Here is a 25,622-nt window from a genome sequence, read left to right as displayed (position 1 = left end):
TATATTTTTATATATTAATATATTTTATATATATTTATATGTAATATATATTTTTTATATATTAATATTTTTATATATATTTATATATTTATACATATATTTTTATATATTTATATATATTTATACATATATTTTTATATATATTATATATATTTATATATTTATATATAGTACTATGCACACATACACACACATATGTGAAGATATAATGGAAGAGAAGAACCCATTTACAAAAATAGATGTAACAAAAATACAAAGACATAAATGTAGCAAGAAATGATCAAAATCCATATGAGGAAAACTATGCATACTTTTAAAAGACATAAAAATAGATTTGAAGACATGGAAAGGCACCATATTCTTGGATAGATAAGCTAACATTATCCTAACTTTTAAAATCCCAGCACAATAATAGCCATAACTTTTTTTTCTAGATCAAGACAATTTGCCTATAAAGATTGTTTGGAGGAGCAAGGATATGGGGTTCTGCGAGACATTCAATATGCAATAAAGCCTATAAGTAAAGTGGTGTGACGTAGGTCCATGAAGAGCAGACAGATTAATAGAATAGAATATCCAGAAACAGATACACTTACATTTAAAAGTTTACTGTAACAGGAAAGTGGGATTTCAAATCATCAGGGGAAAAGAAAAACTTCAAAAAATTGAATAACTGAGTGACGCTATGGGAAAAAAAAAAAGAAATTGGATTCATTTTTCACATATCATGTCAATTACAAAAGAATAAGAGATTTCAATGCAAAAAAAATGGAATCACATGTACAGTAAAACACAGATGAAATTCCTATATAATTTGGCATCAATTTAAAATTCAGAAACAGTAAGAATAAAATTGGATATGTTTGAATAATAAAAATTTTAAAAAGTAATTTTCAGGGCAACACCATAAACAAAGTAATGACAAACTAGGAAAAGATATTTGCAATTTATATTGCAGAGAAAGGGTTTATATTCTTAATATGCAAAAAGCTTCTAATACTACAGAAGAAAATAACCTAGAGCCCTATGGAAAGATCAGAGTAATGTTTCCTTCACAGAAAAATAAGTGCAAATGACTCTACACCACATGAAAAGATGCTCATAGCTGCTGATATAAAAGAAATCCATATGAAAACTACATAAGATTCCATTTTTAACCTACCAGATTGGCAAAGTCCTAATTTTAACAGTATATTCTTTTGGCCAGGCTATGGGGAGATAGGCACTCCTGTATATTGTTAGTAGCAATAATCTGATGTGTACTACCTCAAATCAGTGAGGAAAAGATAAAATAGAATCCATTTTTTCAGACCAGACATCAGGAGTGGAATTCAGTAATGCCTAGAAAAATTGTACATGCCTTCATCCTTCTCCGCAGCAATTGGAATTACATAAATGTATCCCACAGTTACACTGACAGAAGTTCTAAGAGGCATAGACGGCTGGGCATGGATTTCCGTAGATGGAAATACAGGCTCATTCCAGTAATTCCAGCATTTTGGGAGGACAAGGCGGGTGGTCCACTTGAGCTCAGGAATTTGAGACCAGCCTGGGCAACATGGCGAAACCCCATCTCTACAAAAATTATCCAGGTGTGGTGGTGCATGCCTGTGGTCCCAGCTACTTGGGAGGCAGAGGTGGAAGGATGGCTTGAGCCCAGGAGGTGGAGGTTGCAGTGATCCAAGATCATGCTACTGCACACCAGATTGGGTGACAGAGCCAGACCCTGTCTCAGAAAAACAAAAACAAAAACAAAAAACAAAGACATAGATGAAAGGCTGTTTATGCAGGACTCTGTAACAGCAAAAACTAGCAACTACCTAAACATCTATACATAAGGTTGACTATACTATGATATATCTCCACACTGGCATACCATGTAGCTACAAAAAAGTAATGAGGAATATTCTATTGACCTCTACATGGTTATGCCAAGTATGTGTGTGAAATAACAATAAAGCAAGGTAGAGAAAAGTGGGTATACTGTGCTGCCATTTAGCTGAGAAGGGGAGATATGGTTCTATATACCTCTCTGTGTTACACAAACCACAAATAATGGGAGGATAGCTTACCTACGGAAGGGATAGAATAGAGAGGACAAGGATAAAAGCTATACTTTTTTTAAGAGCTTGTTTTTATAGATTTGATTTTAGCACCACAAAATTATTTTACACAATTATAAAGCAAATTTAAATTAAAATGGTCTTTAAAACTCAAAAATAAAATGAATCAAACTTTTAAATATGTATCCAGTTGGTTGCATAACCAAACAGAAAGAAATATTCCATGTGGCTTTAAAACACAGTAATTTGTGTATCCCTAATGGAATATATTCTTAGATAAAGTCTATTTGCAAAACAAAAAGCAAAACTTAAGTTCTTTACAGTAATCATATTGTTGGAGGAGTGCTGGTATTGCTATTCTAAATTGTTGTGGGTATGTTGTGGCTATAAAAACAGAGCCTGGGAATAATTATGTGGTTCTCCAATTCTATCAGTTTGTGTGTTATTGAGAACTGGGATTCACTGTATGAGAAAAAAAATACAGATGCAAGACCGAAAGGGTTAAATAAAAGCCTTATAATTATGAATTTGGATTAGAAGTATTAGCATAAACTCATGATATATTACATTTCCTTTAAAAACACCGAAATACACATATTTCCTAGTTTTGTCAACTAAAATGTCCTAGGAAAATAACGATGAACTCAGAAGTGAGGAGGAGCTCTAGAGCTGAGATTGTGATCCTGAAATACTGTGTCTTATTAAGAGAAACCAGAATGCCTGAGAGAAATGACTGATTCCAGGTTTGGGGCAAGGAATATAAAGAATAAGCATAAAATGTCTTGTCATGGCAGATATCACAGATGCTAACAACTACTATCAAGGTCACGGCAAAACTCATGAGCTGTCTTGAATAGGGTCCCAATAGCCAAAGGGGAGATACTAGCTACAATGGATTAAACACATAAAATGGGATTAAATCCATGCATTTGTAATCTCATTGAAAAAACACGCATATGTTTAATCTTGGAGAAGGAAAGTGAACCAACTCATTCGTAGAAAACGAGTAAATAAAGGGAACCAAGCATTTCCCCTGGCTTTCTCATGCCATGTGTGCCACTTGGCAGGCAAAGTTTCTCTTTATAAAGCATTTTAGTTTATAAATGAAGAAGGCATATGACATCAGAATGCTACCTACCATTGTGTAGCTCCTAATGAATTAGTGGGTCTAGGTGCTGGTAGCCAATGGCTGCTGTCATCACAAAAAGAGAGACGAACGCATTGTGGGTATCCTAATGGAAAAAACACACATTCCTGATCAAGCAGTCTTGCGGAGGAGGAGGAGGAGGGGGAGAAAAAAACACCCCAATTTAGTCAGAACTTTGGATCCAAATACCACTTTATGAAAAATATGAAGGATAAAAAAGCATATAAAACAACACCCTGGGGATACAATCAGGAAACTCCAAATTGTGAAATATCTGTAGGACAAACAACCTATTTCTTTGACAAATAAGTTGCATGGAACAAAAAGAGATGGAGGCAAAGTATCTATAGGCAAAAGGGATTTAGGAAATATATCATCCAATCACAGTACATGGACTTTATTTGGATGTTGATATAAACTAATAAATCACTGAGAAAATAACATTTATGAGACAATTAGAGTAGGAACACTGGCTGGCAGTAAGATGATATGAAAGAATTATTGTTAATTTTTTAGGCACGATACGTTAAAACAATCCTCATGTTCTAAAGACACATATTGAAACATTTGTGAATAAAATTATAAAATGTCCTGGATTTTCTTTAAAATAATGTGAAAAATGGGGAAGTGGGTTGGGTAATTTCTGATGCCCAGAGGCGGGGACAAGGGGGACATTATGATATTCTTTTTGCATTTGTATATATTTGAAATTTTCAAAATTAAAAATGTAGAAAAATATTTCATGAGGGCTTAAAAGCTGCACACTCATGCCCTTGTAGGCATCTGGCCTTCAGAATAACTTAGTGTTTTCTGGAAGACCTCCTGGCCTCATTATTTTGTATTTCTAACATAAAATCAGAGGTAATTTGAAATTTTATTTGTAATGGCTTTCTTTGCAAGTGTACTTCTACCTGAGTTGGCTTTTCATGGCTCCAAAATTGCTCTCTGGGTTTAGGTAGAGACATCTGGCCATTTCGGATGAGTACACCTATTGGCAGGTGGACAGCTTTCTCCATATGGGCCATACCATTACCATAAATCCATATGCATAAATATGCATGAAATAGGTGCCATATGTTGGTTCACTGCTTAACATTCACCGAGCAGACCTCCCCTGTTCACCCTTCTTACTCTCCTCTAATCTTTTCCTTTTGTCTAATCACTGGAGCTCCTAATTTCATCCTGTGCTATTTTACTCTTTTTTAGTTTTTCTTTTGCTTCTTTGGGGGAAGACAAGAGCTCCCCCAAAACTAGGGGAATGTCAGTCAAGGCATGGGGGTAGCAGTAGGGCCCATGTAGGCAAGGAGCAGCGGAGGAGGGCGAGCTAGATGGTGGGTCAGCTCACATAGGATCCTGGGAGTTTGTGGTGTAGGAAGGATTAAACCCCAGCGATTTTGGTTTTCTGTTGCTGCATCACAAACTACCCTCAAAAGAAAAACTGAACATTTTATTGGGAGGGGTCTTTCTAACTTAAGTTATTCCTCTGCCCCATGTAATGTTGGCTGGGGAAAAAATCGTCTGGGGTTTGGGTGGGCTAGAAAGCCTAGGCTGGTTCATCCCCGCGTTGGGCCCCTTGGTGGGGATGGCTGGAAGATTAGGCTCAGTTGGGATGCTGGTGAGGCCTGGGCCTTCTCTCCCACTAGGTGGCTTCAGTGCCTCTCCTCCTGGCATTGCCTTCCATGTGGTCTCTGTGTGGCCTGTCACACAGGGTAGGCAGACTTTTTAAAAAAAATTATTATTATAGTTTAAGTTCTGGGATACATGTGCAGAAGGTGCAGGTTTGTTACATAGGTATACACGTGCCATGGTGGTTTGCTGCACCCATCAGCCCCTCATCTACATTAGGTATTTCTCCTAATGCTATCCTTCCCCTAGTTCCCCACCCCCTGCCAGGCCCCAATGTGAAATGTTCCCCTCCCTGTGTCCATGTGTTCCCATTGTTCAATTCCTACTTATAAGTGAGAACATGTGATGTTTGGTTTTCTGTTCCTGTGTTAGTTTGCTGAGAATGATGGTTTCCAGCTTCCTCCATGTCCCCGCAAAGCACATGGACTCAGCCTTTTTTATGGCTGCATAGTATTCCATGGTGTATATATGCCACATATTCTGTATCCAGTCTATCATAGATGGGCATTTGGGTTGGTTCCAAGTCTTTGCTATTGTGAATAGTGCTGCAATAAATATATATGTGCATGTGTCTTTATAGTAGAATGATTTATAATCCTTTGGGTATATATCCAGTAATGGGATTGCTGGGTCAAATGGTATTTCTGGTACTAGATCCTTGAGGAATCGCCACACTGTCTTCCACAATGGTTGAACTAACTTACAGTCCCACCAATAGTGTAAAAACATTCCTATTTCTCCACATCCTCTCCAGCATCTGTTGTTTTCTGACTTTTTAATGAATTGCCATTCTAACTGGCATGAGATGGTATCTCATTGTGGTTTTGATTTGCATTTCTCTAATGACCAGTGATGATGAGTTTTTTTTTCATGTTTGTTGGTTGCACAAATTTTTTTTTTGAGAAGTGTCTGTTCATATCCTTTGCCCACTTTTTGATGGGCTTGTTTGTTTTTTCTTGTAAATTTGTTTAATTCCCTTGTATATTCTGGATATTAGCCCTTTGTCAGATGAATAGATTGCAAAAATTTTCTCCCATTTTGTAGCTTTCCTTTTCACTCTAATGATAGTTTCTTTTGCTGTGCAGAAGCTCTTTAGTTAAATTAGATCCCATTGTCAAATTTGGCTTTCGTTGCCATTGCTTTTGGTGTTTTAGTCATGAAGTCTTTGCCCATGCCTATGTCCTGAATGGTATTGCCTAGGTTTTCCTCTAGGATTTTTATGGTTTTAGGTCTTATGTTTAAGTCTTTAATCTATCTTAAGTTAATTTTTGTATAAGGTATAGGGAAAGGGTCCAGTTTCAGTTTTCTACATATGGCTAGCCAGTTTTCCCAACACTATTTATTAAATAAGGACTCCTTTCCCCATTGCTTGTTTTTGTCAGGTTTGTCAAAGATCAGATGGTTGTAGATGTGTGACATTATTTCTGACACGTCTGTTCTGTTCCATTGGTCTATATATCTGTTTTGGTACCAATACCATGCTGTTTCAGTTACTGTAGCCTTGTAGTATAGTTTGAAGTCAGGTAGCATGATGCCTCCAGCTTTGTTCTTGCTTAGGATTGTCTTGGCTATAGGGGCTCTTTTTTTTGGTTCCATATGAAATTTAAAGTAGTTTTTTTCTAATTCTGTGAAGAAAGTCAATGGTAGCTTGATGGGGATAGCATTGAATCTATAAATTACTTTGGGCAGTATGGCCATTTTCATGATATTGATTCTTCCTATCCATGAGCATGGGATGTTTCCATTTGTTTGTGTCCGCTCTTATTTCCTTGAGTGGTGGTTTGTAGTTCTCCTTGAAGAGGTCCTTCACATCCCTTGTAAGTTGGATTCCTAGGTATTTTATTCTCTTTGTAGCAATTGTGAATGGGAGTTCACTCTTGATTTGGCTGTCAATTATTGGTGTATAGGAATGCTTGTGATTTTTGCACATTGATTTTGTATCCTGAGACTGCTGAAGTTGCTTATGAGCTTAAGGTGATTTTGGGCTGATATGATGGGATTTTCTAAATACACAATCATGTCATCTGCAAACAGAGACAATTTGACTTCCTCTCTTCCTATTTGAATACACTTTATTTCTTTCTCTTGCCTGATTGCCCTGGCCAGAACCTCCAATGCTATGTTGAATAGGAGTGATGAGAGAGGGCATCCTTGTGCCAGTTTTCAAAAGGAACGCCTCCAGCTTTTGCCCATTCAGTATGATATTTGCTGTGGGTTTGTCATAAATAGTTTTTATTATTTTGAGATACGTTCCATCAATACCCAGTTTATTGAGAGTTTTTAGCATGAAGGGGTGTTGAGTTTTATTGAAGGCCTTTTCTGCATCTATTGAGATAATCATGTGGTTTTTGTAATTGGTTCTGTTTATGTGATGGATTACATTTATTGATTTGCATATGTTGAACCAGCCTTGCATCCCAGGGATGCAGCCAACTTGACCATGGTGGATAAGCTTTTTGATGTGCTGCTGGATTCAGTTTGCCAGTATTTTATTGAGGATTTTCGCATCAATGTTTATCAGGGTTATTGGCCTGAAATTTTCTTTTTTTGTGTGTGTCTCTGCCAGGTTTTGGTATCAAGGTGATGCTGGCCTCATAAAATGAGTTAGGGAGAAGTCCCTCTTTTTCTATTGTTTTGATAAGTTTCAGAAGGAATGATACCAGCTCCTCTTTGTACCTCTGGTAGAATTTGGCTGTGAATCTGTCTGGTCCTGGGCTTTTTAGGTTGGTAGGCCATTATTTACTCCCTCAATTTCAGAACTTGTTATTGATCTCTTCAGGGATTTGATTTCTTCCTGGTTTAGTCTTGGGAGGGTGTATATGTCCAGAAATGTATCTATTTCTTCTAGATTTTCTAGTTTATTTGCATAGAGGTGTTTACAGTATTCTCTGATGGTAGTTTGTATTTCTGTGGGATCAGTGGTGATATCCCCTTCGTCATTTTTTATTGTGTCTATTTGATTTTTCTCTCTTTTCTCCCTTATTAGTCTGGCTAGCAGTCTATCTATTTTGTTAATATTTTCAAAAAACTAACTCCTGGATTCATTGATTTTTGGAAGGGGTTTTTCGTGTCTCTATCTCCTTCAGTTCTGCTCTGATCTTAGTTATTTCTTGTCTTCTGCTAGCTTTTGAATTTCTTTGCTCTTGCTTCTCTAGTTCTTTTAGTTGTGATGTTAGGGTGTTGATTTTAGATCTTTCCTGCTTTCTCCTGTGGTAATTTAGTGCTATAAATTTCCCTCTAAACACTGCTTTAGCTGTGTCCCAGAGATTCTGATACGTTGTGTCTTTGTTCTCATTAGTTTCAAAGAACTTAATTATTTCTGTCTTAATTTCATTATTTACCCGGTAGTCATTCAGGAGCAGGTTGTTGAGTTTCCATGTAGCTGTACAGTTTTGAGTGAATTTTTAAATCCTGAGTTCTAATTTGATTGCACTGTGGTCTGAGAGACTGTTTGTTATGATTTTTGTTCTTTTGCATTTGCTGAGGAGTGTTTATTTCCAGTTTGGGGTCAGTTTTAGAATAAGTGTGATGTGTTGCTGAGAAAAATGTATATTCTATTGATTTGGGGTGGGGGACTCTGTAGATGTCTGTTGGTCCAGAGCGAAGTTCAAGTTCTGAATATCCTTGTTAATTTTCTGTCTCATTGATCTGTCTAATATTGGCAGTGGGATGTTAAAGTCTCCCACTGTTACTGTGTGGAAGTCTGAGTCTCTTTGTAGGTCTCTAAGAACTTGCTTTATGAATCTGGGTGCTCTTGTATTTGGTGCATATATACAAGATAGTTAGCTCTTCTTGTTGCATTGATCCCTTTACCATTATGTAATGCCCTTCTTTGCCGTTTTCAATCTGTTGCTATAAAGTCTGTTTTATCAGAGACCAGGATTGCAACCCCTGCTTTTTTTTGCTTTCCATTTGCTTGGTACATATTCCTGCATCCCTTTATTTTGAGCCTATGTGTGTCTTTGCACTTGAGATGGGTCTCCTGAATACAGCACACCAATGAGTCTTGACTCTATCCAATTTGCCAGTCTGTGTCTTTTAATTGGGGAATTTAGCTCATTTACATTTAAGGTCAATATTGTCATGTTTGAATTTGATCCTGTCATTCTGATGCTAGCTGGTTATTTTGCCCATTAGTTAATGCAGTTGCTTCATAGTGTTGACGATCTTTACAATTGAGTATGTTTTTGCGATGGCTGATACTGGTTTTCCTTTCCATATTTCCTTCAGGAGCTCTTGTAAAGCAGGCCTGGTGGTGACAAAAATATCTCAGCATTTGCTTGTCTGTAAAGAATTTTATTCCTCCTTTGCTTATGAAGCTTAGTTTGGCTGGAAATGAAATTCTGGGTTGAAAATTCTTTTCTTTAAGAATGTTGAATATTGGCCACCACTCTCTCCTGGCTTGTGGGGTTTCTGCAGAGAGATCCACTGTTAGTCTGATGGGCTTCTCTTCGTGGGTAACCTGACCTTTCTCTCTGGCTGCCCTTACCATTTTTTCCTTCATTTCAACCTTGGTGACTCTGACAATTACGTGTCTTGGGGTTGCTCTTCTCATGGAGTATCTTTGTGGTGTTCTCTGTATTTCCTGAATTTGAATATCGGCCTATCTTGCTAGGTTGGGGAAGTTCTCCTGGATAATATCCTGAAGAGTGTTTTCCAACTTGGTTCCATTCTCCCCATCACTTTCAGATACACCAATCAAATGTAGATTTGGTCTTTTCACATATTCCCATATTTTTGGAGGCTTTGTTCATTCCTTTTCATTCTTTTTTCCCTAATCTTGTCTTCATGCTTTATTTCATTAAATTGATCTTCAATCTGTGATATCCTTTCTTCTGCTTTATCTATTTGGCTATTTATACTTGTGGATACTTCACGAAGTTTTCATGCTGTGTTTTTCAGCACCATCAGGTCATTTATGTTCTTCTCTAAACTGGTTATTCTAGTGAGCAATTCATTTAACCTGTTTTCAAACTTCCTTGCATTGGGTTAGAACATGCTCCTTTAGCTCGGAGGAGTTTGTTATTACCCACCTTCTGAAGCCTACTTCTGTCAATTCATCAAACTCATTCTCCATCCAGTTTTGTTCCCTTGCTGGCAAAGAGTTGTGATCCTTTGGAGGAGAAGAGGCATTCTGGTTTTTTGGAATTTTCAGTCTTTTTGCACTGGTTTTTCCTCATTTTCATGTATTTATCTATCTTTGGTCTTTGATGTTGGTGACCTTTGGATGGGGTTTTTGTTTGGATGTCCTTTTTGTTCATGTTGATGCTACTCCTTTCTGTTTGTTAGTTTTCTTTCTAACAGTCAGGCCTCTCTGCTGCAGGTCTGCTGGAGTTTGCTGGTGGTCCACTCCAGACCCTGTTTGCCTGGGTATCACCAGCAGAAGCTGCAGAACAGCAAAGATTACAGCCTGTTCCTTCTTCTGGAAGCTTTGTCTCAGAGGAGCACCCATCAGATGCCAGCTGGAGCTCTCTCATATAAGGTATCTGTTGACCCCTGCTGGGAGGTATCTTCCAGTCAGGAGGCATCGGGGTCAGGGACCCACTTGAGGAGGCAATCTGCCCCTTAGCAGAGCTCGAGCTCTGTGCTGGTAGATCCACTGCTCTCTTCAGAGCTGGCAGGCAGGAACATTTAAGTCTGCTGAAGCTGCATCCACAGCCATCCCTTCCCCCAGGTTCTCTGTCCAGGGAGATAGGAGTTTTATCTATAGGCCCCTGACTGGGGCTGCTGCCTTTCTTTCAGAGATGCCCTGCCCAGAGAGGAGGAATCTAGAGAGCAGGCAGACTTTTTATATGACCACTCAGGGCTCCAAAATTGCAAAGCAGAAACCTCTAGACCTTTGGAAGGCTTAGGCCTAGCATGGGCACAACACCATTCCCACCATGCTCTATTGGTGAATGCAAGTCCCAAGGCATAGCAGATTCATGAGGGAGGGGTGTGTTTCCTGGGGGGCCATGTCTACTGACTGGCTTTCCTGGTCTCCCTGGCATCCAGTGATCTGTCTCCTTCCCACATGTAGAACACACTCCGCTCCTCCAATGTCTTATTCCAGCGTAGATCAGGTTCAGGCTGAAGTCCAAGTTCTTGTCCCCGAAATCAGCTCCAGAAGCAGACAAAGGGCCTCAGGCAGTTTTTTAGGTTCATCTCAGTCATTGTTCCTCGTGAATAGAAGACTAGGAATAAAGAGACAGATGAACTGTTCATCATCTTCCAACGTGTAATGATAAGGCAGAGATGCATTCATTACAGCAGACAAACTTGTAGGAGAAAAGATGGAAGACTAAAGCTATATGGACGTCACTGGTCCACTTCGATCCTGGAATTGATGTGGCCACATCTCTGCAGTCCTGCCCCTGGGAGTGGTTCTCCATGGCATTGGCTCTGCCCTCTGAGTCTTCCTGTCCATGAGGAGTGGTCCCACTTGTAGTTCTCAGCATTCTCATGCTGCCTCCTTCCCAGAGACTGCTGAGGCCTCCAAGAATACTTTCCATTTTGAGTTGTATCAGTCTCTTTCAGACCAAGCTGGTAAAAGTTCTTCTAAAAAATTGTAAATTTATTACACATCAAATGAAAATTCTCTTCCATTTCCTCTTGGGATGGGTCATGTGTGACATTGCTTTCTGAGTGGCCGTTTTAGTCCAGCCGAAAGGTCTTAACAAAGGAATTTACAGCCGTACTTTTGATCTGATCTTTCACTGAGTTGATTTCCTTATGCAGCTTCAAGTGAGTTCCTCCTTTGTGTTTCCTTTCCCCCTTTGTTATTCACATCAGCCCTCATTGTGGACATGGCCCTTCAATGTCATTTTAGGTTTGCTTCTGCTGAGCATCTGAGGGTCTTCTTGAGTCAGGAACCAGTTTGCTCATTAATTTCTTAGCTTGGAATCGTACATCATGTACTAGGGAATCAGCTTGGAATCTTGCACCATGTGTCAGTAGCACATGGCACAGTCCACAGCTCGATTTTTTTTTTCCACAGGAATCTTTTTCTACCAGAGCAGTTATATATTTTTCTCCCACTTTCCTGGTCCTGGTGGCTGTAGCTGATTTCCTCTTCCATGAGGAAAGGCAATTTCACATAACAGTGTGCTCCAGGTAGGAAAGAGGCATGCAGAATTGGGGGTCAGATGGCTGGAGTTTTAACCGGAATTTCTCTGTAACCTCAAGAAGTCATCTGCTCTGTACTCAGGTTCCCTATATGTAAGATAATGAAAATAATGTGACCCCTCTCATAGGTTTTTTTTTTTTTTTGAGACGGAGTCTCGCTCTGTCGCCCAGGCTGGAGTGCAGTGGCGCAATCTCGGCTCACTGCAAGCTCCGCCTACCGGGTTCATGCCATTCTCCTGCCTCAGCCTCCCAAGTAGCTGGGACTACAGGCGCCTGCCAACATGCCCGGCTAATTTTTCGTATTTTTAGTAGAGACGGGGTTTCACCGTGTTAGCCAGGATGGTCTCGATCTCCTGACCTTGTGATCCGCCCGCCTCGGCCTCCCAAAGTGCTGGGATTATGGGCTTGAGCCACCGCACCCGGCCTCTCATAGGTTTATAGCAGAGACTGCTGGTTGTTCACTAAACCTGTTTCTTCTTCTTCCAGCGCACACAGCTAGAATACACTTCCCAGCCTCCTTTGATGTTTATTGTAGCCCCACAACTGAGCTTAGCCAATGGAGTATGGGTGTAAGCAATGTGAACCACACCAGTCTGGCCCCTAAAAACCTTCTTCGGTATCTTCTACCTGCTTTCGCCATCCTGATGGCTAAAATAGAGTCTAGTTTTTCAGAGTAATCTTGGAAAACAAATTTGAGGACAGCAGAGCTTCCATCAGTCAGAGTCCCTGGATGACTGCAAGAAGGACCATCCTGTTGACCTAGATACCTGTCCAGTCCAATGCTGTCACAGGAGACAGAAACCAGCTTCTAGGATGGTGGAACCATTATACACACTTTGGTCTCTTTGAAATAGAGCCAGCCTGCCTATACATGCATCATTATTACAAGAATTAAATGAGTTAATACATGTGAAATACTTAGGACAATGACTGGAACACAATAAAGGGTTAATAATCATTATGGATAAGGCCTAAGTACCAGGTTTATACAGAGTTCTTAGTGTTAGCTCCTTGCCTAGCACAGGCCCAAGGCCGCCTCTTCTATTCTCCCTTGGTTGGTCAAACCCTGGCCGTGGCCATTAGTGCCTGTATTCACTTCTCATAGTTGTCTGGGTCTCAGAGGCGTTAGCTCACCTGCTTAGACTGTTGGCTGTGTAGTCCTCCCTCCTTAATGTTGCCTGAAGATTTCTATTTCTTTCCTAAAACCTACAGTAAACAAGTCTCAGGAGCTGCTGAAATGTGCAGAGTATCAGGAGACCACTGGAAAAAAGAAATGTTTAATAGGTGTGCTATGCACCCACTGTACTTGATTTATCTCCGTCATTCTCCCAAATCCACCTGGAAGTGATGATTCCCCTGGAAGTCATCCAATATTAAATGCGCTGCTTCCCACCTTTACATTAACACAGAAAAGTCGCTCGCCGAAATTTCCAGCATCCTCAGAGCTTCAAGGCAAGTACAGCTGTTCTAAGTAATTTTCATCACTTCTTTTGCACTTTTCACACAAAATAACTCCAAGTCACCTTAAAGTTCTTGAGGAAAGGCAGCACCCCATCGTTTTTTTCCCCTTGGCAATTTGTCAGCTTGAGCTGTCTGACACATTTTAAAATTTGGTGTCATATTCTGGGAAGTCAAAAAATCTTTCTGGTTTCCTTCTTGACAGACACAGGACATTAGGGTGAAAAGTGAATTCTCCGGTTGTCTGCCAGGGACTTCATCAAAAGGGACTAGACTCAAGTGACATTCTCATAAACAAAATAATGAGACTGTATCTGCAGAGTTTGGTATGACTGCGTTATGAGGCAGTCTGGTTTATTTGAAAATAGATAGGGTTTCAAATCACTCTGAACTGGGCTTAAGCCCCAGCTTTTCCATTTATTAGCCACATTTTTATCCTTAAAAATGGGAATACAGTTGACTTCAAAGGGTGAGAATTAAATGAGAAAATACCCAGCATGAGACACAATCATAACGACAAGGTCATGTTGAAAGAGAAAGTGGGCTTACACTTCCAGCTGAAATCATGTAGCATATATTGGAATAACTCTTTCACTGCAGACAGCTATAAAATCTGGATTAAAATGAAACATATGAAGGCATTGGAACCAGAGCAAGGCAGTTAGGACTTGAAGGACCGCACTCCAAGAAAGCAGGAAAGTGCATGTAAATGCCTTGCTACTCACCTCGGGCACCTGCTGATTCACAGCATGGGAGGTAGGGTTGGGTCCACAGCAGCCCAAGGCTTATGCAGACTCTGAGGCAGCACAGTGGCGTGGATTAAGAAGGTAAGATCTTGGAGTGGTAGGAAACACAGGATTGAGGCAGAAGTCATGCTTGCAACTTCCCTTTGAGGTATTGGCTACCTTCCAAGCTGTGTGTTCTTGAAACAAGGCACTGAGAGTCCAAGATGAAAGGAGCAGCACGGAGACGAATATCTGAGCAGAGATTCCCACAGGCTCATGGTGCTGGGAACAGGGAGTGTGGAGGGGCCCTGGTGAACACAGAAGGCTCCCACTGGGACCAGGGAAGACTATACCCTAGGAGTGAGAACTATGCCTCAGGAGTAAGGCCAACTGGGAAGGCAACCATGCCCAAAACAGCTTCAACACGGTCAGAGTGATCTGCCAGAGACGACCTGCCATCTGTCTCTCAGAAGAAGCAGACATCCTCTCTGGGGGAAGACAGACCCTACATTTATTTCCTATGTGATATATGTGTATTTCATAAAAAATTACCAGACATGTCCAAAAACAGGACCAAATGACTAAAAGTCACAGAAAAAGGCGGACAATGGAAACATTCCAGGTACTGGAATTTTTAAAATATTGGATTTTATGATTAATACAGTCAAGAAAATAGAGAAAATTATGGATAATTCCACCAGAGAACTAGAATTTATTGAAAAATGAAATACTCATTTTGTACATAAAAAGGTATAATGACTGAAATTAAGAATTTAAAAATAGCAAGTCTATTTTTAGTAGATTAGTAGATTAGGCACGAGAAAATGGATGAAAATGAATTGGAATATTGTCCTGGATTGTATCATGGAGGAATTTTTTATATATATATATATACAAATTTTTTTTTTTTTTTTTTTGAGGCGGAGTCTGCCTCTGTTGCCCAGGCTGGAGTGCCATGGCGGGATCTTGGCTCACTGCAAGCTCCACCTCCCAGGTTCACGCCATTCTCCTGCCTCAACGTCCCGAGTAGCTGGGATTACAGGTCCCCACCACCACACCTGGCATGGTGTATTTTTTTTTTTCCGTGTATTTTTTTGTATTTTTAGTAGAGACGGGGTTTCACCGTGTTAGCCAGGATTGTCTCGATCTCCTGACCTTGTGATCCACCTGCCTCGGCGTCCCAAAGTGCTGGGATTACAGGCTTGAGACACCACGCCTGGCCAAGAATTTTATATTTTTTAGAAGTAAGAGCTTAAGAGATATATAGAAGATGGTGAAATATCTAAAATACATGTTACTGGTGCTATTCTTCAAGAAAAGGAAGGCAAAATAAAGACATTTACACGCAAACAAAAACCAAAAAACTGAATTTGTTGACCTTCATAAAAAAAATAGAATTTATTTTACGTGTGGGTTTTTCACAAAGAAGGGAAATTTCTCCTGACGGAGGTCTGGTAGGGAGAAAGGAACGAGGTGCACAGGAAATGATAAATAAATGGATAACTCCAAATGAATATTGACTTTTTGAAACAATGATTCTAATGTCTTATGGGGTTAAAATATATGTAGAAATACACAACAATATTAACACAACAGGTGTGAGATAGGCAAATGATATCAAATTGTTTTTACATTCTTGCATTGTTCTGGAGGTGTTGAAGCAATGGTTTAAGACAGGCTATAATAAATCAAAAACATATATTGTTATTTCATAAATATCAACACATATACATAATGGAAAAACTTAATAAAGAGAAAAAATGGAATAATACACCATATTGATTAATACAAATGAAGAAAAAACTACAAAAAAGTTATACAGAATAAAAGAAAAAATGAAACAAAAAGGTAAATTTAAATGCAAATATATTCATTAAATATAAGTTTTTTTTTTTGAGACGGAGTCTCACTCTGTCACCCAGGCTGGAGTGCAGTGGCGCAATCTCGGCTAATTGCAAGCTCCGCCTCCCGGGTTCACGCCATTCTCCTGCCTCAGCCTCTCCGAGTAGCTGGGACTACAGGTGCCCGCCACCACGCCCGGCTAATTTTTTGTATTTTTATTAGAGACGGGGTTTCACCGTGGTCTTGATCTCCTGACCTCGTGATCCGCCCGCCTCGGCCTCCCAAAGTGCTGGGATTACAAGCGTGAGCCACCGCGCCCAGCTGTAAGTTTTGTATTTGTCAATGATCCAATTAAATTAATCCAATTAAAAGTGAAAGCTCTCCACACATGTAAGCACAGATTTATAATGAAGGTGACAATGCCGCACAGTGAAGCAAGATTAGCTTTTCAACATGTGCTATTGAATCAAATGGGTATTGATATGGAACAAAACCCTGAGCCATACTCAGAAATGACTAGAAATGTATTGTAATCTGAATGTGAAAGGTATAGTAAGTATATAAGAATAAATAAGTCTTTAGAAGAAAATATGTTATAATAACTTTGTGATTTTGGGGTAGGTAAAAATTTCCTAAACAAGCACGAAAAGCACCAACTACAAAGAAAAAAACCCAATAGGCTGTAATGTATTAAAATTAAAAATAGTTTGTTCATCACAAGGCATCATTAAGTGAATGCAAAAACACAAACCACAGAATGGGGAAGGGATCTGCAATAGATATTGCTGACAAAGAACACATATTCAGCACACAAAGCAGAACTCCTGCAAGCCAATTAGAAAAAGTTAGACATCTTAATTGAAAACGAGCAAAAGTACTTGAGTAGGCACATAGTATATCTAAATAGTAAACCTAAGTAAGGTGCATCACTTCATTAGTCATTAGATGAATGCAGATTAAATCTATAAGGCCCCATTGCTCTAAGTAAAGTGAAAAAGACAAACAATGCCAAGTCAAGGTACAAGAACTCTGTTATGCCACTGGTGGGATTGGTAACTGACACAATCACTATGGCTAATGGTTTGGTACTATCGACCAAAGATGAACATCAATGTAGCATAACACCCAGCAATTTTATTCCTAGATATATAGAGAGACAAAATGTGTATATGCGTTTATAAAACTGTAGAAAAATTTTAGTGGCAACCCTGTTTGTAAAGGTCTCAAACTGGATGTCATGAAAAGTTCAATAGAAAGATGCACTAAAAAAAATTGCTGTGTACCATACAACAGAACACTATCAGAAAGGCAAAAAGCAAACTACTGATAGAGCAATGTGAATGAATCTCACAGACAAACGTTGAGTGAAAGGAGAGAGTCACAGAAGACTTAATATTGCATTATTTCATTTCTATAAATTTCAAAAGCAGTCAAAACTAGTATATGGTGTTAAAAGTAAATAGTGGTAGGCCCTGCAGAGAGGCAGTGTCTAGGAAGGGGCATGAAAGCTTTTGGGTTGCCAAATGTTCTATTTCTTGATCTGTGTGCTGATTATACAGAGATGTTCATTTGATGAAAATTTACTGAGAGGTTTAAGGTACACACCCATTCCTAAATGTATATGTTAGTATTTTTTTTAAAAGACAAACATTGTCAGACAAAATTAAAAAACCCAATTATTGGCTTCATTCAAAGCCACACTTTAACTATAAAGACACAGAAAGATTGAAAATAAAAGGAAGGAAAATCATATTCCATGCAAACACCAAAAGAATGATGTTATCCCTATACTAACATCAGACAAAGCAGACTGTAGAGCAAGAAGTATTAATAATGGTAAAGAGGGACATTCCATAATGATAAATGCAGAATTTAACTGAAATATGTAAACATTTTGTATCTGTATTGATCTAACAGCACAACCTCAAAGATATAAAGCAAAAATTTACAGCAATAAAGGGACAGGTAGACAAATCAATAATCATACTTGGAGATTTTGGCAAACCTCTCTGCTGATTTGATGCCCAAACAAAAACAGTAAAGATGTGGAATATTTATTTATTTATTTATTTATTTTATTTTATTTTTTTCTTTTGAGACGAAGTTTCACTCTTGTTGCCCAGGCTGGAGCACAATGGTGCGATCTCGGCTCACTGCAACTTCCACCTCCCGGGTTCAAGTGATTCTCCTACCTCAGCCTCCTGAATAGCTGGGATTACAGGCGCCACCATCACGCCTGCCTAATTTTTGTATATTTAGTAGAGACGGGGTTTCACCATGTTGACCAGGCTGGTCTTGACCTTCTGACCTCAGGTGATCCACCCTTCTCGGCCTCCCAAAGTGCTGGGATTACAGGCTATTTATTTATTTATTTTTTGTATTTTTAATAGAGACGGAGTTTCACTGTGTTAGGCAGGATGATCTCCATCTCCTGACCTCGTGATCCACTGGCCTCAGCCTGCCAGAGTGCTGAGATTACAGGTGTGAGCCAACGTGCCCGGCCAAGATGTGGAATATTTAAACAACACAATTAGCAAATTTGAAGCAACTGACCTGGTAGAGCATTCAACCAACAACTTCAGAGTACACATTATAGTCAAGAGATTTCAATATCTTAAATATTTACCAAAGAGACCACATGCTTTGTGATAGAGCTAAGCTTACCAGTCCCTGTGGAGCTGTCAAATTCTGCCATATTTTAGGGCCTCATTCAAATTCCATTTTCTAATTACCTTTTCAATTACTGCAGCCTGCTTGGATCTCCTTGTTTCCCATAGAGAAACATGGCAGGAAAGAAAAAACCCTGACTTAGAAGTCAGGCAGCCTGGCCCCCCCCTCCCAACTGGGTGTAGATCCTAATTCCAGAACCTATTTGCTTAACAGCTTGGGCAAGTGATTCATCTCACCAGGGCTCAATTTGCTCCTCTGTAAAAGGAAAGAAGGACAGTTGTTTCAGAGGGCTGGTAGGGGGTTGCATGGGATACTATAAGTAATACTTTTAATCCAGAGCAGGTATTCATCAGACAGCAGTACCCTCTTCTGTCCTTCTCCAGACTGTTCACCATGATCACTAGTTTACCACATACTTGGGCCTCATTTCTTCCAAGTAAATTAGTTTCACCTCCCCAACTAAGCCTTAAAGGGATAGGGACCAATTCCTGTTGCATTCCCTGGGCACCTAGCACAAAGCTATGAAATCATAAAAAAATATGTTGGCCAGGCGCAGTGGCTTGTGCCTGTAATGCCAGCACTTTGGGAGGCCGAGGTGGATGAATCACAAGGTCAAGAGATCGAGACCATCCTGGCCAACATGGTGAAACTCCATCTCTACTAAAAATACAAAAATTAGCTGGGCGTGGTGGCGTGCGCCTGTAGTCTCAGCTACTCGGGAGGCTGAGGCAAGAGAATCGCTTGAACCCGGGAGGCGGAGGTTGCAGTGAGCTGAGATCATTCCACTGCACTCCAGCCTGGCGACAGAGCAAGACTCCATCTCAAAAACAAACAAACAACAAACAAAAAAGCAAAACCAAAAAAAACCCATGTTAACAATAACATGATCAGGGACAGAGAGAGAAGGAGGAGGAAGAGGAGGAGGAGGAAAAGAATAACAATGAACATTTATTGTGGATAGATTCCACTCTGGATTCTGGGCAAATGAGTTAACATGCAGTGTCTCACCAGTCCTTGAAACCTATAATCCCAGTTGTACGAGTTAGGTTGCCACCTCCTGAGTAGTGAACTTGCCAAGGCTCACTCCAGTAGATTGATCCAGTCCTTCCTGGCTCAAAAGTCTTGTTGCTTAACCTCTGAACTACACTTCCTCCGTATGTGATAGGTACCCAGGGTGTATTTGCTGCCAAGTTTATAATTCATGTCCTAAAAGGAATGAGGACCTCCCACTGGCTGAGGCAAGTTGGGCAGATGACAGAAAGAGGGAAGAGTGCAAGGTGGTTGGGAAGTGCTGCTGGGGTATGCCACTCTGGCGACAGAACCCTCTCACCATTAGCCACATGAGGCAGGCCAAACTCAAAGCCACATAGCCAGGGAACCCTGCCGGACTCTTCCAGCTACTGCAGAAAAATGGGTAGAGATCTTAGGTTCTTGGATTGCTAATGCTCTCTGAGTGTCTAGGACAATATCTACCCTTCAGCACTTTGCTCAGGGCAGTCATGGAAGCTGATGTCTGTGAAACAGGTTTACTGGGCACTGATCGCCAACTTCTCTGGGTCCCGTGAGACAGAACATCCACATACAGGTTACATGAAGTGGGTTTATCACTCACAGATAGGTAGCAATGGATAACAGAAGCCTAGGATTTGTGACAAGGGCCTTCCAAGGCTCAGGAAAGCTGCTCAGATGGAGTCTTGTCTGCTTGTGCCCCACCGCCACCACAGGTGAGGGACTCTGGAAAGCAGCCCATCCTGGGTTTTATACTTTAAGGAAATGGGACTCACTGGGCCAAAGCTAGTAGGACATTCTGTTTTAGGAGAAATGCGTACAGAGCCTGCACTCTTCCAGCCAGTATCTCCACATCTCAGGATGCTGCATTCTCATCACATTCTACAGTTATTCTTGAGAACTACAAGTGATAAAGAGGGTTTGTTCAAAGGCTATCCAGTGACACTGTCCCACAGCATCAACATGTAGAGCACCAGCAGGACCTGCATATAACCAGATGTGTGGATTTATCCTCTCGATAGATGCCAAAGGGCTCTCTAAATTATAGGATTCTGCAGCTGTGAGAGGCCACTGGTCAGCTGGCTCTTCACAGGTGAGGAAAGGAAAGCCAAGAACTGAAGCGGCGCTGGGCTGTGATGCATGTTCTGACTTCCAGCCGGTGTGAGTCCTTCCCGAGGGTCCTCTGGAGGATGCACGCACTGGGGGACTGGCAGGGCTGAGGAGCTGCTACAGCCAAGCAGCCTGATGCCACTGCTGACTCATTCCTCCTCAAGGTGACCCATGGCTCCCCACAACACAGACACTGGTCCTGAGCCCCATCACTGACCGGACCATCAACTGACTCCCTGAAGAAGGCCCTGGCAGGTGGCGTTATCTTATTTGGTTCATGCGTCTATCTTTAAATTCACTCCCACAACTAAACTGAGAGCACGGTGATGGGAAAAGCCAGCTTTAGTGCTGTCTGCTGCTAAGCATGTTTTTAGGTCACTTGCTCTCCATGGAAAGATAGAATTCTACCCCACTGCTAAAGATATACTGTTTGGATATACTTAAATAAATTTGCAGATCTCTTCTGTTGTAAATATTTTATAACTCAGCAGTTGTTTTGGCCCAGCAAACCACTTTATGAGTCTTTCTTGTTGTAATTGCTCTTATTTCAGCTCTTATGTCCAACTTTAAAAGCAGGTAATATGAATCCTTTGTGCCTCCATAGTCATTTCAGTGGAGCTCCATCCTTAGAAATCTGATGCCCAGGTTGCTAAGGATCCGAAGTGTAGAAAGGTTGACTCATAGATGATAAATAGATAATAAACAGGTATTGACTTAAACTGTAGTGATTATAAAGATTTATTGCTCCAAGAAACATATATTGACTATAAAAAGTAAGGTCAAAATTTGACATTGAATTAGCAATAAATATTGATATATACCAAAGCAGAAAGGCAGTAGATGTAAATAATACTCACTGCATGTTGAATCTAAAAATGAATCATTTGCTCTCCAACCTCAGGTTCCCAAGACACATGCACAACAGATTTGTTAAAACTTAGGAAAGAAGGTGCCTTGATGCAGAGCCATTCAGACAGATGTCATCTGTGTCTGCTACCATGATGACATTAGGATAATTACTAAAGTATGAATATTCCTGTTGCCACGCCAGTGACGCTGGTCCCAGCTTGATTTCATTCCAGGCACTGAGTCGATTATAAAATAACACTGTGCAAGAGACTGCACTTACTCTAGCTAGCTAGAGGAGATATTGCCACTCTCCGCCCAGTGGAGAAACCCACTGGGTGTTGTTCACAAACGATGCTTTCAGAACATAAAAGTGTATGTACGTAGACCAAGCATCTGGATGGAAAGCAAGGAATATGGTCAGCAAAGTTCTGCCATCTGAATTTTCCTTTTCATTCAGATGTTGTTATGACTAGGTCTTAGCACCTAGAACACGTCATCTAATCACGCACCTATTTCTCTCCCATCTCTGTGCCTTTCTTCCAGTCTTAGCATGGTGCTAGCTGCACTTCCGAGGCCCATTGGGAGGATCACTGAGCACAAAAACTTGCCAGAGTCTAGTTTTTGGGTCACAATAGTTGACCCTGTGTCTACAGATGCATTTCAGCAAAGCCATTAAACTATTGAAATTTTATGAAACTTGCAATTATATTTATATGCTATGTAATTCTCCTTAGAGAGAGTCTGTGGCTCTGGATACATTCTAAAGAGATCTGTGGCCTGAAGGAGGTCGAGAAGTTATAAAGAAACATGTGAATTAAAATGGAAGAAAGGGACAATTGGAAGCATATCTGAGGTAAGAAAGAGGTTTCCTATTGTTTCTCATAAAAGTATTCTCAGGGGACATCTGTTGCAGCTGCAGCAGGAACCCATATTTAAACCCACATCATTTGGTACCTGGAAGTGGAGTGCTTGCCCCTCTTCTTCTGGTTCGATCCTGCCCTTGTGGAAAATCCCAGCTCAATCAACACCCTACATGCAGTGCAGTTTACCCTCTCCTCCCCTCCCGCCCCATCCCGCAGTTCTCTCCAGGCTTCACCTCAGGCTCTCCTTTCAGCTGGGATGCTGCGGGTCCCACCCGGTCATCACAGGACACTAGCATCTTGTCTTTCAAAATCTCAGTTGGAGCCACACTTAATTTGGGAACCCTCTGATGACCCTCAGTTGGCTTCTCCACCGTGATCCCTGTCATCTGTGTTCCTTTCTCTAATGGTTCTGACCACACTGTTTTATAAGCACCGGCTTCGTCTTTCTCCCTCGCTAGACTGTGCCCTCCTTGAAGGAAGCAAGCGTGGCTTTCATCCTCATATCCCCAGCCCCCAAGGGCAGAGTCTCACCCTGCAGAGAAGCTCAGGAGATGTGCATCGCAGGAGCACAGCTGCTGCGACTCTGCCTGCTCCACGCAGCTGTGCAGGAGTCACTGTCTGCACTGCAGCTCTGAGATGCCCAACCCTCGTGGTGCTTCGGGGTGCTGTGTGGTTGATCCCGGCACCCTAGGCGGGTGGGGAGCTACTTGGAAACAGAGCCTGTTTTCATGCTCTCTAACTCACGAAAAAGCCCAGCCCACATAATTCCTTGTGAATGCCTGTGAGGGACAGGGCAGGGTCCAGATGGACATCAGTAAAGGGGAGCTGAGCCCCTCTAGTGTTCGCCACGTCTCCAGGAGGAGACACTGCTGCTGAGTCTTCACGGAGATGGGATTAAGAAAGAAAATTGAAACTTTTGGAAAGAAATGCTTGAGTCTTAATGCCAGCCATCAAGGATTTAAATGGTCTTTTAATGATGTCAACCACATCAGGTTTGCAAAAGTGTATCAGGAAGGGGGTCCTGCCACAACCAGCAGATCCAGCCCAGGAAGCGACCTCCTTCCCCAGCCTGAGACTCCTCTCCCTCACTCAGACACAGGGCTGGGGTTACCTACAAGGAAAATTTCATCACAAATGTGCCTGGGAAGAGGACTTTTTCTCTACTCCTCAGAGACTGCATTACCGTCACCGAGAGGCAACAGGCAGCCAGGCTGGGGAAGCTTCTTCATTCTCTCAAGCAGCACAAGCAGGAAACAGTGAGACCTCCAGGGAGAAATGTAACTGCAATACATCATTAGAGGACATCTAAATAGTTGGAGAAGCAGTCTATATTCATGGATCAGAAGACTAGAGCTGTTTAGATGGCAATGCTTCCCAATTGACCTACAGATTCAAGGCAATCCCCATGAGAATCTCAGGTAACTTCCTTATAGAAATTGAGAAGCTGATTCTAAAATGTATATGGACTTGCAAGGGACCCAGAAGAGCCAAAATAATCTTGAAACAGAAGAATAAGGTAGGCATTCTCATACTTCCTGATTTCACAACTCACTACAAAGCAAAAGAAATCAAGACGATATGATCCTGGCATTAAGAAAACGGAGAGATCAATGAAATGTCATGGAGAGAGTCCAAAAATAAATCCACACATTTAATAGTCAACTGATTTTTTACAATGGTGTCAAAACCATTCAGTGAGTAAAGAATAATCTTTTCAACAAGTGGTACTGGGACAAATGTATGCAGCCATATGCAAAAGAATGAAGTTGAACCCTTACTTCACTCAATTTAAAAGTTAACTTTAAATGGAGCAAAGACCTAAATATAAAAAGCAAAACCAAAGAAATCATGGAAGAAAAAAGTAGAATTAAGTCTTCATGATCTTGAATTTGGCAAAGGATTCTTAGATGTGATATCAAGAGTACAAGCAATAAAAATTATACTTTGTCGAAATTAAAAACTTTTGTGCTCAAAAGGAAACCATAAACAAAATGAAAAGACAACACACAGAATGGAAGAAAATCTGCAAATCACATATCTAAAAAGGGACTTATATCCAGAACAGATAAAGAGCTCTTCAGTTCTTTATTACTGAACTTTCAATTCAGTCCTCAGTAATAAAACAACAAATAATCTAATTAAGGAATGGACAAAGGATCTGAGTAGATGTTTCTCCAGGGAATATGTACAAATGACCAGTGAGCACATGAGAAGATAATCAGCCTCATTAGTCATCAGAGAAACGAACATCCAAAAAAAAAAAAAAATCACAGTGAGATACCACTTCACCCCCACTGGCATGACTAGAACAAAAAAGTTAGGCAGTAATAAATGTTGGTGATGCTGTGGAAAAATCAGAACCCTCATATCCTGCTAGTAGGATATTTTGTTCATTGTGGATTTTGTACTAATGTTGATTTTAAAAAATATTACATGGAAATATTATTCATTAATTTTTGGGTGTCTGCCCCAGGCTAGGAACTTACTTGTATCATTACAGTCCCAGCCCTGTTACAGACGCTCCTGTGCACAAAAAAGCACCATGGGGAATCAGAAGGGTGAGTCTTTGCAAGCCTCCAGGGGCTCACACATTGTCTCTCTCTCTCTCCCCCTTCCCTTTCACCTGGCTTTGAGATTGAGGGAGCAGGCTTTGAGGTGGAGGAGGCAAAATAAAAATGAAACAACAACAACAACAAAAACACTAGGCTTATTTTCACTGGCAGACAGTGTCTGATGTAAGATCTTGAGTTGCAACTTCCTAAAATACTCCTAATTGGTAACTTACAGTTAATTCACAGGATATTCTTGGTTTAAAAAAAACCTGGGGACCAGACTGAAAATGCATTTCAGGACATCTGCAGAGATCATAAAAAGCTCAGCATTAGGTAATTCTCTCTATAAGACACCTTCAGGCATAAAAATATATTAGAATAAAAACCATATTAGGGGATTTAATAGCCTTCTCCAATCACCAAGCGGTTCTTGCATCTTTATGTATTTGTCAGGGAGCATTGCTGGTGGAAGAGAACTGACGTCACAGGCAGGTCAGCCAGCGGCATGGCATGGATGAGGGTCTGGCTCCTGAGACCTGCACCAGGCACAGCCAGGCGAGGAGCAGGTGGGAGCACTCTCTCCATCTTCCAACAGTGCTTATCCG

General features: G+C 40.7%; 1 long non-coding RNA gene across 1 annotated transcript in view; it reads left to right on the top strand.

Annotated features, from left to right (window-relative positions):
- LOC131382436 (uncharacterized) overlaps positions 1-24,897 on the top strand; it is a 33,133-nt gene extending 8,236 nt beyond the window's left edge. The window contains exons 2-4 of the long non-coding RNA XR_009211930.1: positions 435-520; positions 22,341-22,455; positions 22,924-24,897. This is a non-coding gene — a long non-coding RNA (uncharacterized LOC131382436). The remainder of the gene's footprint in view (positions 1-434; positions 521-22,340; positions 22,456-22,923) is intronic.
- Positions 24,898-25,622: the final 725 nt, after the last annotated feature.

This window comes from Hylobates moloch, unplaced genomic scaffold, assembly GCF_009828535.3.
Source record: "Hylobates moloch isolate HMO894 unplaced genomic scaffold, HMol_V3 SCAFFOLD_24, whole genome shotgun sequence".
NCBI lineage: Eukaryota > Metazoa > Chordata > Mammalia > Primates > Hylobatidae > Hylobates > Hylobates moloch.
The sequence above is the reverse complement of the archived record's forward strand: the minus strand, read 5'-3'. Positions and strand labels throughout refer to the sequence as shown.